The 14,731-nt window shown below is 37.9% G+C and overlaps 1 protein-coding gene and 1 pseudogene across 5 annotated transcripts in view; one reads left to right on the top strand and one right to left on the bottom strand.

The window, feature by feature from the left end:
• The window catches only part of IKZF2 (IKAROS family zinc finger 2), a 149,504-nt gene extending 147,662 nt beyond the window's left edge, over positions 1–1,842 (bottom strand). For 2 of the 4 annotated variants that reach the window (XM_074312718.2, XM_074312725.2), the window contains exon 1: positions 963–1,133. The gene's annotated coding sequence lies outside the window, so the exon portion shown is untranslated. Of the gene's footprint in view, positions 1–962; positions 1,239–1,667 lie in introns of those variants that run through there. The other 2 variants (XM_019727022.3, XM_019727024.3) reach the window with 2 other exon arrangements.
• Positions 1,422–10,686, top strand: LOC109445060 (glycolipid transfer protein pseudogene; annotated as a pseudogene). The gene is made up of 3 exons (XR_012489640.2): positions 1,422–1,601; positions 5,002–5,159; positions 10,030–10,686. The product of XR_012489640.2 is annotated as a glycolipid transfer protein pseudogene (transcript).
• Positions 10,687–14,731: the final 4,045 nt, after the last annotated feature.

The raw sequence follows: 14,731 nt of genomic DNA on the forward strand, positions 1-14,731 counted from the left end.
ACACCCCCCTTCTCCTCCTCCTCCACCACCTCCTCCTCCTCCCTCCACCCCTCCCCCTCGTCCCTTTGGGATGGTCTAGTAGGAAAAGTCACTCAGGAATGGCACCACGTACTTTCAGGAAAGGAAAAAAAAGAGAGAGAGAGAGGTCAGTCAGTGCTACAGCAATGCGATTAACAAGAAGAGAAAAAACTTGATCCACCGGTTCTTTAAGAATCGACCAAAACCTAAGACAAGAAAACTGAAAGAAAAGGGGGGGGGGGGGGGTTAGAGGGGAGGGACAGTCAGTCAGAACCCAGCAAGGAACCTAGGCCAACTTCACAGGACTGGTTTTCGCCCTTGGCAAATAAATAAATAAATAAATAAATCTTAATTCCATCTCTTTCGCCCAGACTAGAACCTGTCAAAGTGATTTAACTGCTGCCTTTTTACATGTGTCATACCATTTTTTTTTTTTTTCTCTTTTCTTTAATTCCAACAGGATCTGGATATCCTATCTGGACAGCTGCAATTTATTCCAGGCTACCCAATCTTTCTTGAATTCAAATTAAAACAAAGCAAAACAAGTCCAAATCCATGACAGCTACGTATAGAGCTGAGAACTGATTAATCGATTAACATCGCAGAAACAGATTACAAGGAGGGGACGATACATTAAGGCAAAGGACATCATCTCCAACCAGATTCCCTGAGCGTCCTTTACAGAAATCATTACCCTAATCATAACCACAATCCATCCCTCCCAGAGAAAAATATCTGCATTATTATTATTATTACTGGTTAACAGCAACAAGTCATTTGATCACATCACAGTGCAAAACGAGATGCCATATAATTACACTTAACTTTGAAAACACTCCCCCCCTTTCCAAATCAGACACACATATTTATATATAATCTATGAATCAGAAGACAAATAAAACAAGAGCTGTTCTTCACCACGCAAAAGCCAAGCGGAGATTTACCTCAGCAGTGCATGCAGTAAAATAATCCCATCACCCTTTTGTTTGTGTTTACTGTTAGTGTGTCCTCTCTCTTTCTTTCTTTCCTGTGCCTAACGTGTGTTTGTGCACTGCAGTTGGTGGTGGAAACTAAGGCAGTGGATCTGTAGCTAAGGGTAATCCTGTTTTTACTTCCTCCATCTTCAGCGAGGAGCAGGGTTAGCCCGGGACAGCTGGTCAAACCCCGAGAAACCGATCCGCCGGGGCCCGAGCACATCTCCCCCGCCGGCCGGGCTCGCGCAGACGCCCGCGGGCGGAGGGCGGGCTGGCGGCAGCGACGGCGGGCAGCGGGGCCCGGGGCGCTGGGCGCGGGCGGCCGTGCGTGCGCGCCCGCGCGCGCGTGTGTGTGTGTGCGTGTGTGCGGGGCTTGGCCGCCTGGGTGTGTGTGAGTGTGTGAGTGTGCGCGCGCGGGCTGGCGAAGGCGCGTGTGCGCGTGTCTGCGCGCAGGGCCGCTCGGCGCGCTCGGCAATCGATTACAGGACAAGTGCTGCCCCGGCGGCTCCGCGACGCGCGTACTCCCTCGCGCCCACCCGCGCGCCCGACCGCGACGCCCCCAGCCCTGCGGCCCCCAGACGGCGGACCCCTCCCCCAAAGGGGGACCAGGTAACCCGCTTCCGAGAGTGCCACGGCGACCCCAGCCCACTCCCCCCAAGTCATAACAAATCTCACCTTTTCTGCCGGCTGGGAAGGAAGGATTGCCACGGTGAGGGGAGGTTCATTTCGGCCGCGTGAAGTTTTCTTTCAAACTGGGATCTGTGGCGAGGCCGGGCGGAGGGTGCGGAGGGCGATCCAGGCGCCCGACGCGGAGCTCCGGGATCGGCGTCCTGGCCCGAGTCGCGGTGTGCGCGTGGACCCACCCACTCAGACTTCGCAATAAACTATGCCGTATAATTTCAGTAAACGGCACCCGGTAGACCAGGACTTGATTCAGGATAGGGGGAGTCCTAGGGAATAGATTGAGAAGGAGATTCAGGTCTGAGCTGAAGCTCAACTATTACTACTTTGAAAGTGCTTTACAGTGCAAGTTTAAAATTAGAGTGTTTGCTTGCTTTTTCTCCCCCAGGCAACTGCCACATACCCCGAAGTCAGAGTGAGCGGGTGAGGGTCCAAAAGGTTGTTAGGAGTAAGTGTTGCCCATCAATATCATCCATTAGTTATAGCTCAGCTTTTTTTGGGGGGGGGAGGGGAGGACATATACATCGTTCTGTTAAATGCATGTTCTTTCTACAAATAACATTTAGCATCTTTCTTGACCACATTTGCAAAAAGAGGGAATAGAGACTTCTATAATTAAAGGGAAAAGGAAAATGAAAGGAGCTGAAAATACTGAACTGTGTAGTCTGGGTGCCTTAAATTTGAAAACACATGAAATTATCGGGACTGCCACACAGCACTTCTGAGAAACCATATCATAGATTGTAAAGAAAATCAATGCTGAAAGAGTAGGAGCGGGCTGCGAACTCCTACACCTTTCAAGAATCCCAGAAATAGTCGCTGAGTTTTGTTGTTTTGTTTTGTTTTGTCTTTTTCCTGCTGAGGAAAGAGAAATGATACATTGAAAATAAAATCAAGTATATCTTAAGCACCACTCTAAGTCTGGGAAATTCTGAGTCTTTTCTTTAGATTTTGAGATGGGGACGGAATTCATTCACATTGATATACACTAAATAATGGATACCATTAACTTGTGTAATATTATGACATTTTATAATGAATTTTTAAACGTTTATTTCATACACTGCATTTATTAAACAATTGTGCCAATAGGCTGGTTATTAAATTGTGGAAAAGGGTGCCATACTGCAGAAGAGATTAATCAATTTTCAATTCCTGAGAGCTGTATGTTGGTAAAGCCTTTTTTTTTTTAATCCTGTCAGTTACCTAAATAAAAGTAATTTTCCTGAAGTCATATTTGAGAAATACAAAATAGAATTCTACAAATCATTTTAATCACCCCAATAGATTGTAAAGATTTTAATCTTAAATTATCTTAGAAAAGTGGAATATTACTTGTAATATATAAATTCCTACTACATAAAGGGTAACATAACTTCTCTAAAATTGCCATAAATCCCTCCTAAAAACTAAGCCTAAGTGTTTAAGTACCTGCAAAGTTATGGAGGTCCTTAGAAAAGGTGAATTAAAACATAGTCAAAATTAAGATGAAATATCTAGATAATTTTAGCAATTGAAATCTTTGGTAGAAGAGGTTCCAAGGTGAAGTCTTAAGGAATCATCCTCAAGTTCCCCAAAGCTACCACAGTTGATAAAGCTTTGCCCCCTGGCTGATCAGAGCTAAATTAAGCTCTTGAAAGACTATCCTTTCCATGAGTTACTTTCATTGGCTCCCTAGTCACCAGAGGCACACTCTCTCCCTCTAGTGGCTAAGTGTTCAGACATTTTACGTTTGATGACTGTTTCCCCAAGAATGGGGGATTTGGGCAAGGGGCAGTCTAATTTAGCATAAATCTCATGACCACTTGTGAGAATTAAACCACTTTGGGAAACTTGTCCCTCTTTTTAACATCTTCTGTACCTTTCTCATTTGCATGTCATGGTATATCCAACTTATCCAAAGAAGTCAAAATTATATGTACATGCTAAAAACTAGGGGTTCTATTTTGTCCTCTGCAGTGGAATAGTCCTGGCTCTGAGACTTATAGTTCCACTTGTGGAAAGGAACGTTTGTATAAATTGTAGTAATTAACTTTGTTCACAATTTTTCTCAACAGTATTTTTATAGTAGAGAATATATTTATTTCCATCTTTTGTCATAAACACTGCATACACTTTAAAAGTACATATATATATTTAGACTATGCATAAAAATGTACCACTGGGGAACTGCAATACCATACTCTTCCCACTATATCCAAGGAGAAAACATATCTGACCCCCACCATTTTTCAGCTGATTCTTTCTGATCCTTTCTGTACCATCCTATCAAAATTGCCTTCCCAGCACCAAGCCCTGTTACCACCTTGCACATTTCCTTCCTTATACAATTTGTAAATATTTTATTCATTTGTTGAGTTTTTATAAGAGAAACTCACTCCCTCACTAGAATGTCATCTTTTTAAGGGCAAGGATTATGTCTGTCCTGCTAACAATTGTTTTCTCAGAAGTAGCACAGTATTTGTAACGAGTTGGTACTCAAACATGTACTAAATGGGTGAATATAGAGCTAATTACATACTCACCGAGTTTCCATGTGTTAAACTCTGTTTTCAAGGGACAAAAAGGATTGGATAGCAGAGATAAATTCTCATTCCATAAATAATTTGGTCAAATCTTGGATCACAAGTCATGTTACAAATTAATAGATCAGCTCTGGCTTATTATGGTCCATGTGAAGAGTGAGAATGCCTTCACTGATGTAATATAAACTTTACAAGAATAAATAGTAAAAGTGATTAAAATTGTGTATCAAATATAATTTTGAGTAAAATACATTTACGTGACCCCTCTGTTTCATAAACAAATTATTTGAGTTAGTACTTGCTAATTCATGAACCAGGTCGACTATCATAGAATGTAACAGATTTAATTCTGTAACCACTAAGTGCAATTAGCAAAACGAATATAAAAGACAGTGTAGGTAAAAGGTACATTGTGAAACACCAGTTTTGCTTTCTTTGGATGGTTTATTTTATCTGTTTTAGATTTAGAAACCCTAGTACCCTTTGAAGGAATTTGGATAAAAGTTCATTTTTGTTTGTTCAAGGAATTAACTCCACGTTTTTAATTTTTGGTTTTGTTTCTATCAGTGGGTAGGAGGAGATAATTCGAAACATTGTAATACTTTCCTAATATCAAGGGGAAAAAAATTGGGAAACTAATTACATATTAATTTTTTATTTAGATGGTGTTGCTGTGCTAGATATAGAACATAATCACCCAGAGTAGGTGCCCTAAACTAACTTAAATCCCTGAAAAAGTGAGGATGAAAAAGAACTCATAGGTACAATGTTTTAAAACCGATTGCTTGTTTTATTTTTATCAGGTGGTGGTGTTCTCTTTGAAGTGGTGTTCTCTTTTTAAGTGGGATATGGAACAATGGTCTCACATTCTCCTGTCGACCTAGATTGGCACTATGAAGAAGCTAGAATTGGAACCATAGTTTCAAAGAAAACATTCTAAGATACCAAATCCAGTTCATACGTAAGTCATATTAATACCTTCCAACTTTGCCTCCCTGACTACATCCGTAGTCTGGGGTCTGTCTGGGTGGCATGTGTGTCCCAAATGGTAAGGGTCTTCTGGTTCTGTCCATGTTGAACAATAGTTTCTTTTAACAATTCTTAAAAGTGTCACTTTGCAATTAGAGATAAGGCTCTTGTACAAACACCCATGTCCCTAGAAAAGGTAACATTATGACTTAAATTCACACTTTGATAGAATAATATCAGATTTCTTCTAGAGAGCACGTTTTGATGTAGAGCAGATGATAAGCTATCTCTATCCCAAATGAGAATTATAAATTGTGGAAGTTAAACGTAGACTAAGGGGGTGAGGACTGGAGAGGTTTCTGAATAAAAAGGAAAGCACACATTTTTTAAAATGTCATTAGAAGCTATCATAGTTACTATAAAACGCAGATGTGTTCAACATTTGAGGAAATGAGTTCCACTAATGCAAAAGTGAAGGAACTTTGAGCTGGGTCAAGTGTAGGTGGCTGATGCTCAAAAAACAACTCTTAACAAGCATTGAAAAGAACATTTCTAAGAAACCCTAAAATTATCAAACACAAAAAGTATAATGAGGTTATTGGAATCTCCAATAAAGTAGTAGTAAAAGGAAAGAAAAAGGTGATTTAAATTTTTGGTTAACAGTAAAAGGAGAAGACGTTGTCTAATGATCGTTAATTTAGATAAGGAAAGTAAGCACCAATGAGGAAAAGAAAGAAAACCAAAAATGATCATTTGACGTTGGAATCAGATGGTGAAAATAGGACAGACTAGCCTAAAGATCTTTAATACCAACAGTCGGATTCTGCTGGAGATAACCATAGTCTAAAGTAGAGTGATGACAGGTTGCATCTCAAGGGAAATATTTGGTATGTAAACCAGTGCCAGTAAGAGTATTATCCTGATTTTTTTTCACTCCTGTGGAAAACCCATGGAATTACATGGCCAGTATTTATCCTTCAACAGTACAGCAAACTGTAATCACATGTTTAAACAATGCTATGTGGACTGAAGAAAATAGAAGAATACATTACAAACAGAAAATGAAGGAAAGAATCCAGGAATTCAACCTTCCCGCTTTTTATAGCCTGGTCCTAGCAATCTAGGGAGTTAAAAGCCATACAAGGATAGAATCAGAGAGCCGTTTCCTGCCTGATAACAATGAAAGAGGGTGTGTGGTATGGCAGGGAAATGAATCAAAGAAAGGTCAGTTACAGGTAGTAAAAAATGTCACCTCCCCCAGTTCTCATGACTTGTGGTTTAAAGAAAGGTTAGCTTAATATAGAGGTTAGTGTTGCATTCTGCACACTAAAGACATGATATATGAGGATGAGAATAACACCCACAGTATCTCCCTAGCAGCTATGTTCAAGCTTCAAAAAGGTACTTCAAACTTGATGCCATGGTGAGGTACTCGACACCTGGGAAAGTCCTACTCAGTAGACTAAGAATATCATCAAAAGTCATATAAACTATATTCCAGAAACAGTTTCATTGGAAGACTGGTTTTGAAGTATACCATTACTCCTATGAGAAATAACTCCTGTGCAGAATCTGTTGCACATTAGGTTGATGATTTAACTGATGTCAGTGAAGTTGGAGCATCTGTGGGATTGGGAAAGCCATATAAATTTCATCATTATCATTATAAGCATTTTTTTATGCCAGGCATCGTGATACGCACGTTACATACATTATCTCATTTACCCCTCACACTCATTATTAAGAGAGGTAATATTAGCCCTATTTTCACATAAAGAAATTGAAGCTTGGAGATAATATTATCTTGTCCAGGGTCCCACAATGTCAAGCTGGACTCAAAGGCATGTGTTAAGTTCTAGAAAGCCCATAGCAATAACCACCATGTTATACTGTCTCCTAAATAGCTAAATATATTTATTAATCATACAAAACCTTTGCTGTAGTTAAATCCAGCCCTTTGAGTAACAAACTGTTGGGTAACAGACCAATATTGAACCATGTGGAAACTGAATGTCTACAGTGTTCTCAGGAGGTTAATTGAATGTGGTAACAGCATAGAGTTCTACTGGATCCACTGCCTATCTATGTGTGAGACATGACCTATTTGACATCTAATACTCTACCATCAGGTATTCATCTGTACCTACCTTGACCTCTTCTTGTCCTGACTAGTTTAAAGGGCAGTAGTGGCCTCAAGGAAGAGCTGTTTTATTTAGGAAATGCATTTGAAAATAATAAGTGAGAGGATACAGGATGGATATGCTTGCTTGTTTGTTTTGCTTGAGAGAGGAGTGTCAGCGACCATAGTAAGAAAGGTTCGGGAGGGGGTAGAGCAGTGGGATATTGAATCAGAGAAGAGGAGATAGCAAGTAATGTTTGAATTGAGAGAGTGGGAGAGATGAGTTGACTTTACCTGGAGCTCCAATCTGCCATTCCCATCTCCATATCAACTTGCTGACTCCTTTAATCAGGAATCAGATGGATAGCCACACCTTCAGAGGTTAAATATGCGTAGTATTATTTATATCTTTACACTGGCCAGAGGTTGCAGCAACTATTGTATTACAAGGTGAAAGATTCAAGTTAAGAAGCCTTTATAAATGTTTCAGAGTCCAAGTTCCTACAGATCCGTTTCCATAAAGTGGCTCCTAATTGGGAAGATAGGCTCCTAACACTTGCTTCCCCCTGCACTTATGTTTTGAATGTTCTTTCCTCTGAGCTTAAGCAGATTCAGCTTTCTCTGCCAATTCAACTCCATTACTTCTTTCAAAATCAGGATAAGAACACAAGGTTGCTTAAGGCCTCTGGATCTTAGGAAGACTGGTTCATTCATCGAAGTCACTAGATTTTGCCAAGCATTGTACACTGAGAGCTGATGACGAAAGGAATAGTTAAGTCAGGTGACAATGCCAAAAAGCAAATATAAATGAACAGCCTTGCTAAAAGCAAAATATTATTTTGTCTCTAGTCAGAACCATAGGCTAAAATGCACCTTCAAAGACCAATATAACAGGTATCATATTGGAATTGAATATTCCTTCTTAAAAAAAAGAAATAGTCCCACTTCCACCGAACACAGAAATCTCCATTACAGCGGACCTTTCAGTCAATGAAGTCATTTGTGTTTAATCTGCACATATATACTGCAATACAAAGAAGGCATAAAGTTTATCGATGTAGCTTATGGAAATATAAAGACATTTCCCTGAGCTATGGACATTCTTCAGTCTCCATGACAAATAAATATCTAAGTGAAAATGAGTAGTTTTTATTCACTTTCTAAATTCATTCCAGTTCACAAATAGACTGTTCACAGGAGTAAGTTCATAGTAAGCTTGCAGCATCAATTTAAAATATGAATCATTTAGTTAAAAATCTATGCATGTTTTTTCAGAACAACCTCATGATAAGAAATCATTGCCTAAAACCATGGTTCACAAACTTGCTTTCTGAACCTAAGCTATCTACATGTTTAATTTATTCCTATTTAGTTACATCTTTCCTTTTCTGAAAAAAGTTCTAAGGTGGACTCACTCCCCCATCCCTAGCTTCCCACTCCATCCTAGAGGAGTATCAGAGTATTGCAGTATTGTAGCAGTTTGAAAAATATTCCCTAGAACAGTGTTTTTCAAATGTCAGGTTATAATCCATTATTGCCTATATATATAGTATGTATTGTGTCATAACCACTATTTTAAAAACATGAAATATGATGAAATAGAGTACATCACATATAACAGGGATAAATAAAAAGGTAAACTTTCACAGATACACGTACCTACTGGGTCACCACATAAAATGTATTTTTACCCTGTATGGATTGCATGGTCAAAAAAAAGGTTGAAAGCAACTATTCAAGAAAATAGATAAATAGAGGTAAATCACTTGATTGAAATACTATACAGCAGTTGTATACTTATATATCAACATGAATAAAATCTGAAACATTACATTGGGAGAAATAAGGCAACTGTAAAAGGATTCTTACGTTGTTAAAAACATTGAAAACAATATTAGATATTGTTTACTTGCATAAGTTTAGTGAAAGTATAGTAAAATGGAAAAGAAAGATACTACTTTCAGAACAGCAGTAACCACCAGGTTGACAGGGAGAAGGATGGGGTGTACCTGCAATGTTTGATTTCTTAATCATGATTCTAGAAGTCAGGAGACCTTTGTACTATTTTACTCTGATTGACTCACTTCATTTCTCTGGTCCTTATTTCTTCATATACAAAATGATAGGATAATACCAGAGAGTGATCAAAGTGTCTAACTGGAAGGAGAGTTGAAATTTTGTAATGAAGATGTGTTTGAATTATATTATACTCAAACCATAGAATTTAAATGATTTCTCAGTGTTAATCGGCTCGTTGATGATACAAGTCAGGCTGGATAGAAGCAAGTCATCTAGAATCACAGTCTTTCATTCTCTACCATTTTACTCTGACTTTGATGAAAGATAAAACGTCATGGCATCATTTTATCTCGAATGATAAAGTTAATAGATCACCATTGTCCTCATCTTCATCATACTCATATAAAGTGGGCCTAGTGGCCAATGGTTCTTCTAATGCCACTGAAAGAAAGTGAATGCTTTGAAAAGGCCAAATTTAATTAAATGTGTATGTTTTTATTGCTAAATATTAAAAGAAGATCACTGTTTCAGGTGACCTTTCAGTTTAGTTTAGCCATGCTTTATCTTAAATGATTGATGGTAGCCATGTCTGGTCTCCTGTAGTTCTTTTATATATAAATTGGAAAACAGGCAGGAGTTCTGTTCAAGTCTGATTTGTGGTTACTGTTAGACGTTGATTATTGATTGATCCCCCAATACTTCCTGAAACACCTTGCATTCACAGTAAATTCAGAGAACAATAAGATGAAAAACTATATATAAAATAAAAGAAAATAAGAAGCAAAGGAGAAAGAAAAAGCATCAAGAAATTACAGTTATGGAAGTCCCAGGGGGCCAGAGAGTGGGGATGGGGGGACATGGATACCAGCGGCACAGGCTGGGGCATCACCTCTGGCCTCAACCCTGAAATGGTGCTGCTGGCGGAGCACCTGCTGAAGCCGCCCCCCCATGGACAAGCAGATCAAGACGGCCCTTCCTGGAGGCAGTGTCCCACCAGCCACCTTTCTTCCAATACCTTGGGTCCCCAGCGTTTATTCCCATCAAGGCGGACATAAGTGGCAACGTCACGAAGCCTCTGCTTCATCCAGGTCTTCCTTCAGAGCATCTGTGATGGGGAGCGGGATAAGAACCATCCCAACTTCATCCACATCAGTGCCACCAAAGCCTATGAGATGGCCCTCACGAAGTACGGCTGGATCGTGCAGATCTTCCCCGCAGCGATGTACGTGGCACCCTATAAGTCTGACTTCCCGGAAGCACTCTCCACAGGCCAGAATGTGACAGAGGAGGAGTGCCTGGAGAAGATCGCCTCTTCCTGGTCAACTACAGTGCCGTCATCAACGAGATGTATACCAATACCTAACTCAACTACAAGGTGTAGATGTGCCCAGTGTGGGCACGACCAGGTCACCCGTCCCCCAACATGCAGCCACTTGCAGAAACAGGCAAACCTGAATCACTGTGAATCAAGCGGATGATCCCTGGCCTGCCTAGGAACCCTAGAGTGGCCCAGAGTCTGACCAGGGTCTGCAGGGGACGGCTCAGGTTTTTTAAAAAGCATTTCTTGGGTCTGTCCTAATGGAGCAATAAACAATGATCCTACTTCCGAATCACCTTTGAATTTCACAGAAACACAGACTGACTTTATACCTTCATTTCGGTGTGGTAAAAATCAATTCATGTTGCTAATCGAGTCCTAGGGATTTTGGGGTTCCCCCCACCCCGAACATGACTGGGCGAACTGTGTCATGCACTTCACTTTAAAAATAATCACTTGTCCTTCTTATGATCTGTCTCAATGATGTTTTGGGTATTTTAAGGACCATGAGGAGTTTGATTTGAAATTATACAGGATCCCTATTGTGGGATTTTTTTTTTTTTTAAGCAAACTGGTAAGTGTTCTGTGTTTGCACAGCCCAGCCTGACAGCACTGTCATTTAGACCCTGCTCTTTCTTAACTGTCTTTTTCAAGACCATTTTTTTTTATAGCTGAAAACAACCAGCAAGCCTTTGATATCCATGGCCAAGGGGACTTTATTTTAAAGCTATCAGGCACAAATAATTGACCAGAGATGACTGTATTTGCATTCTTCTGCATAATTATTTTCTTCAAGGACAGCTTTTCCAACGTAAGAGTAAGAAACTACCCATCGTGTATTCTCTCAAGGGGGAAGCGATGAATCCCAGACTGACACCCAAGGAAATGCCTGGCTGCCTTAACTGCCCTTCCTGACACTAAAACGAGCTGTATTTTCGAAAATGTTGGGATTAATAGAGGAACCCTCCAAAATTGATGTGTGTTAAAAACCGGATGAGGAACAATTGGTGATTTTTATGCAGAAACTAAATAATCGTAACACATAAATCTCTATTTTGGAATAAAAAAATAATTCTGGTTATAAAAAAGCCACAGTTGAACACAAAGCTTACTTCTGAACTTAGCAACCAGGCAAAAGAGGAACCACACTAATTGCTCTAATTGTCTAGGAAGCCTATGAAATCATCAGTGCAAACACAGACACAAAATTTCCCAGCTTAATGTTCCAAGAGGAATTTGACTCAGGTGATACTGACAAAAGTGTCATTGGTGGTACGTACAGTGATTAAAAGCCTCTCTCCAGAAGGCCTACAGTCAAATCCCAGCTCTGATAATTACTGTTTCTAACAGTTATACAATGTCTTAATCTCTATTTCCTCGTCTGTTAAAACTGAAAAGTTATAGTAGAACTTACCTTGTATTTTTTTAATTAAATAAGGATTAAATGAGTTAATATTTGTAACTGGTCAAAGCAAGGGTGACAATAGCCCTGTACCCTCATCAGGGTTATATCATGTTTCTTTAATAAATTAAGCAAAAAATGTTCTCAAAAGCAATTTTGCAAAGGACAGTCTTAAATTAGTGTAGTTGCAGTTGTACTGTTAATTAATGTAGTGTCATAAAAGCTGACACATAGATTCATAACTTATTTTTCGATTGATTTCCTCCCCAACTTTTTTCCTTTTTTTTTTTTTTTCATTTTTTAAAAAGAAAAATCAGAAAAATAAACATATTATCTGCCACCTGGATTAGAATACCCATTTCTCATGCTTGTTCTTCAAATGTAATCCTAATGAAATATGTCAGATTCATATTTTTCCATACAGACCTCGGCCAACTGTAAATTAGAGCATCTGTGTCACTTCTAAGAAAACCTCACATAGCAACAAACAGCTAAATTAAGCCACTCTCATTTAGGGGTGCAAAGTCTTTGGCAATTTGCAAACTAAGATATTTCTCCCAAAGACTAAAAACTATCCAGTTTTTTGTTCTCCCTCCTTGGAAGTCTTTAAAATGGAAAATTTTGACTGAAGCTTTTTTAATTAAATCAAATTACAAAAAACAAACAAAAAAACTATAGACAAAAAACCTTGTCTATGAAAAGACAACATATCCTGTAACATTTATAAGCAGCTTTAGTTCTGTTGAATCACTAAACCGCATTTTATACGTATTGTGCCCCTGAACTATGTTGCTACCATACATTATAAATACATGATTTCTAATACCATTTAGGTTAACTTAGCGCCTACTATCTACATCAATAATGTTTTCATGTAGCTCACAATAGAATACGTTTTTTTCAGGCATGTGTATCTTATCTCCCTTACTACCTAAGAGCAATTTTGGAGAAAGACTGGGTCATCATTTTTTACAATGTTCTTATTTCTTAACACAGTGATTTATTTACACAGATTGGGTACTACTATCTTTGTTAATAAATATTATCATAGAGATGGACTCCTTCATCAGTAAAGTAGTATAAAATATTCCAATGCTGTGTAGTCATTCATTATTTAAAAGCACTTTTAATGCAGTTTCCTTTGTCTTTTTCTATTTTCAAAAATCTACGGTCTTTTTTTTTTAGGCCTTCGCACTTTGGCTAACTCAACTAAGCTACTATTGTCTTTTACACTTATTAACAAACATCTCTTTGGTTTGTTCAAATCTTTGTAGTGTTTATAAAAAGTACATCTCAAGTGTTTTTAGTCCTTTTTAGTAGTTATAGTATCGTTATATTTCAGTTCTCACTATATACCTCAAACATTGGTGTGCATTTCGAAGACTGTATTCATATTATGTACTTTAAAAAAAATGAGCTTATGTCTTAAAATAGTATATGACTTCAATATGATCACAGAACTAAAACTAGGATTAAAGGTTAGCTTTCAGAAACACCTGTTACATATTCTCAATTTATTTTACTAACTGAGGCTAGAGAACTTCGTGAACTTTTAATTTTTACTGTTTTATTTTTATTTGTTTTTCTTTTATGTGAATCTAGTATTTTACATTTTTCAATGAAATTGACAAAGTCAATTTTCATTTGAATGAAGATGCATAATTAGTTTGTACATTAAATTGAAAGTAAAATTAAATGTATATGCTACCACTTAATAGTAATGCAGAATTCTAGCCCAATGTATCTTAGTCTTATCTTTTGTTTTCATATAAAATATTGTTCTATAGTAGATTTCTTTAGTCAGAATGGTTAATTTATCTCCTTTTCACTTAGTTCATATCTCTCAGTTATATAAAAATTTAAAATTTTTATAGGTAAATGTATGCTGCAAGTTGGATGGAGAGGTTTTTTTGTGTGTTTTTTTACTGCAGGGAGTGAGAACTTTATTATAATTAATTTTATTATTTAATCTTTGATTAATTCTAAGAAATATTTGAGGTTTCTGTGGATGATATTGAGAATCTGAAGAATTAACTTAGGAGGGTATTGTCAAATGACCATCAAAGTATAGGATTAAATTTAAGGTGATGTAATGAAAGCACTCGTATATTTTGACACAACCCATTCATTTGATATATTGTTTATCTTATCTGTGCATTTCAGGAGGTCGTAGTCATAAACTTTGAATATCCTTTTTTAAAATCTCTGATAATTGAAGTAAAATTAATTGTGATGTGAAATAATAAAATTGTAAAAAATTACTATAGCTTGCAGATTATTAATTGTTACTGAGCTTTGATTCTTTACTAAAAGTTGATAGGTTGCTACCCATCTCCATGGACAGAATAATGTGTGTTTTAGAAAAATTATCCAATGCATCTTATAATAAAAGCCAAAAGATCTTTTCAATAGAATTAATAAGTTGTTGCTTAGATTTATTTTTAACAAAGCAATTTTATCAAACCTTATCTAGCTGAGTACAATAACAACAATAGGGGAAAATCAGAATCTCTCTCATTACCTGCTTCTATAATTGTGCATGCATAAAGTATGCTTGAAGCCTTTGAAAGGAGAGATTGTGCAACCTGAATACTAATTTCGTGAATACTGTAATTTCACGTCTGCTATCCGTGTTCAAGCTGATTGTGCTTTGAGGAGCAGCTGAGGCTTTATGGAAAACTTTGTAAAACACTCTATTTAGAAGCA

The sequence above is a fragment of the Rhinolophus sinicus genome, chromosome 17 (genome assembly GCF_057876585.1).
Source record: "Rhinolophus sinicus isolate RSI-liver-muscle chromosome 17, RSI-T2T, whole genome shotgun sequence".
NCBI classification, from domain to species: domain Eukaryota; kingdom Metazoa; phylum Chordata; class Mammalia; order Chiroptera; family Rhinolophidae; genus Rhinolophus; species Rhinolophus sinicus.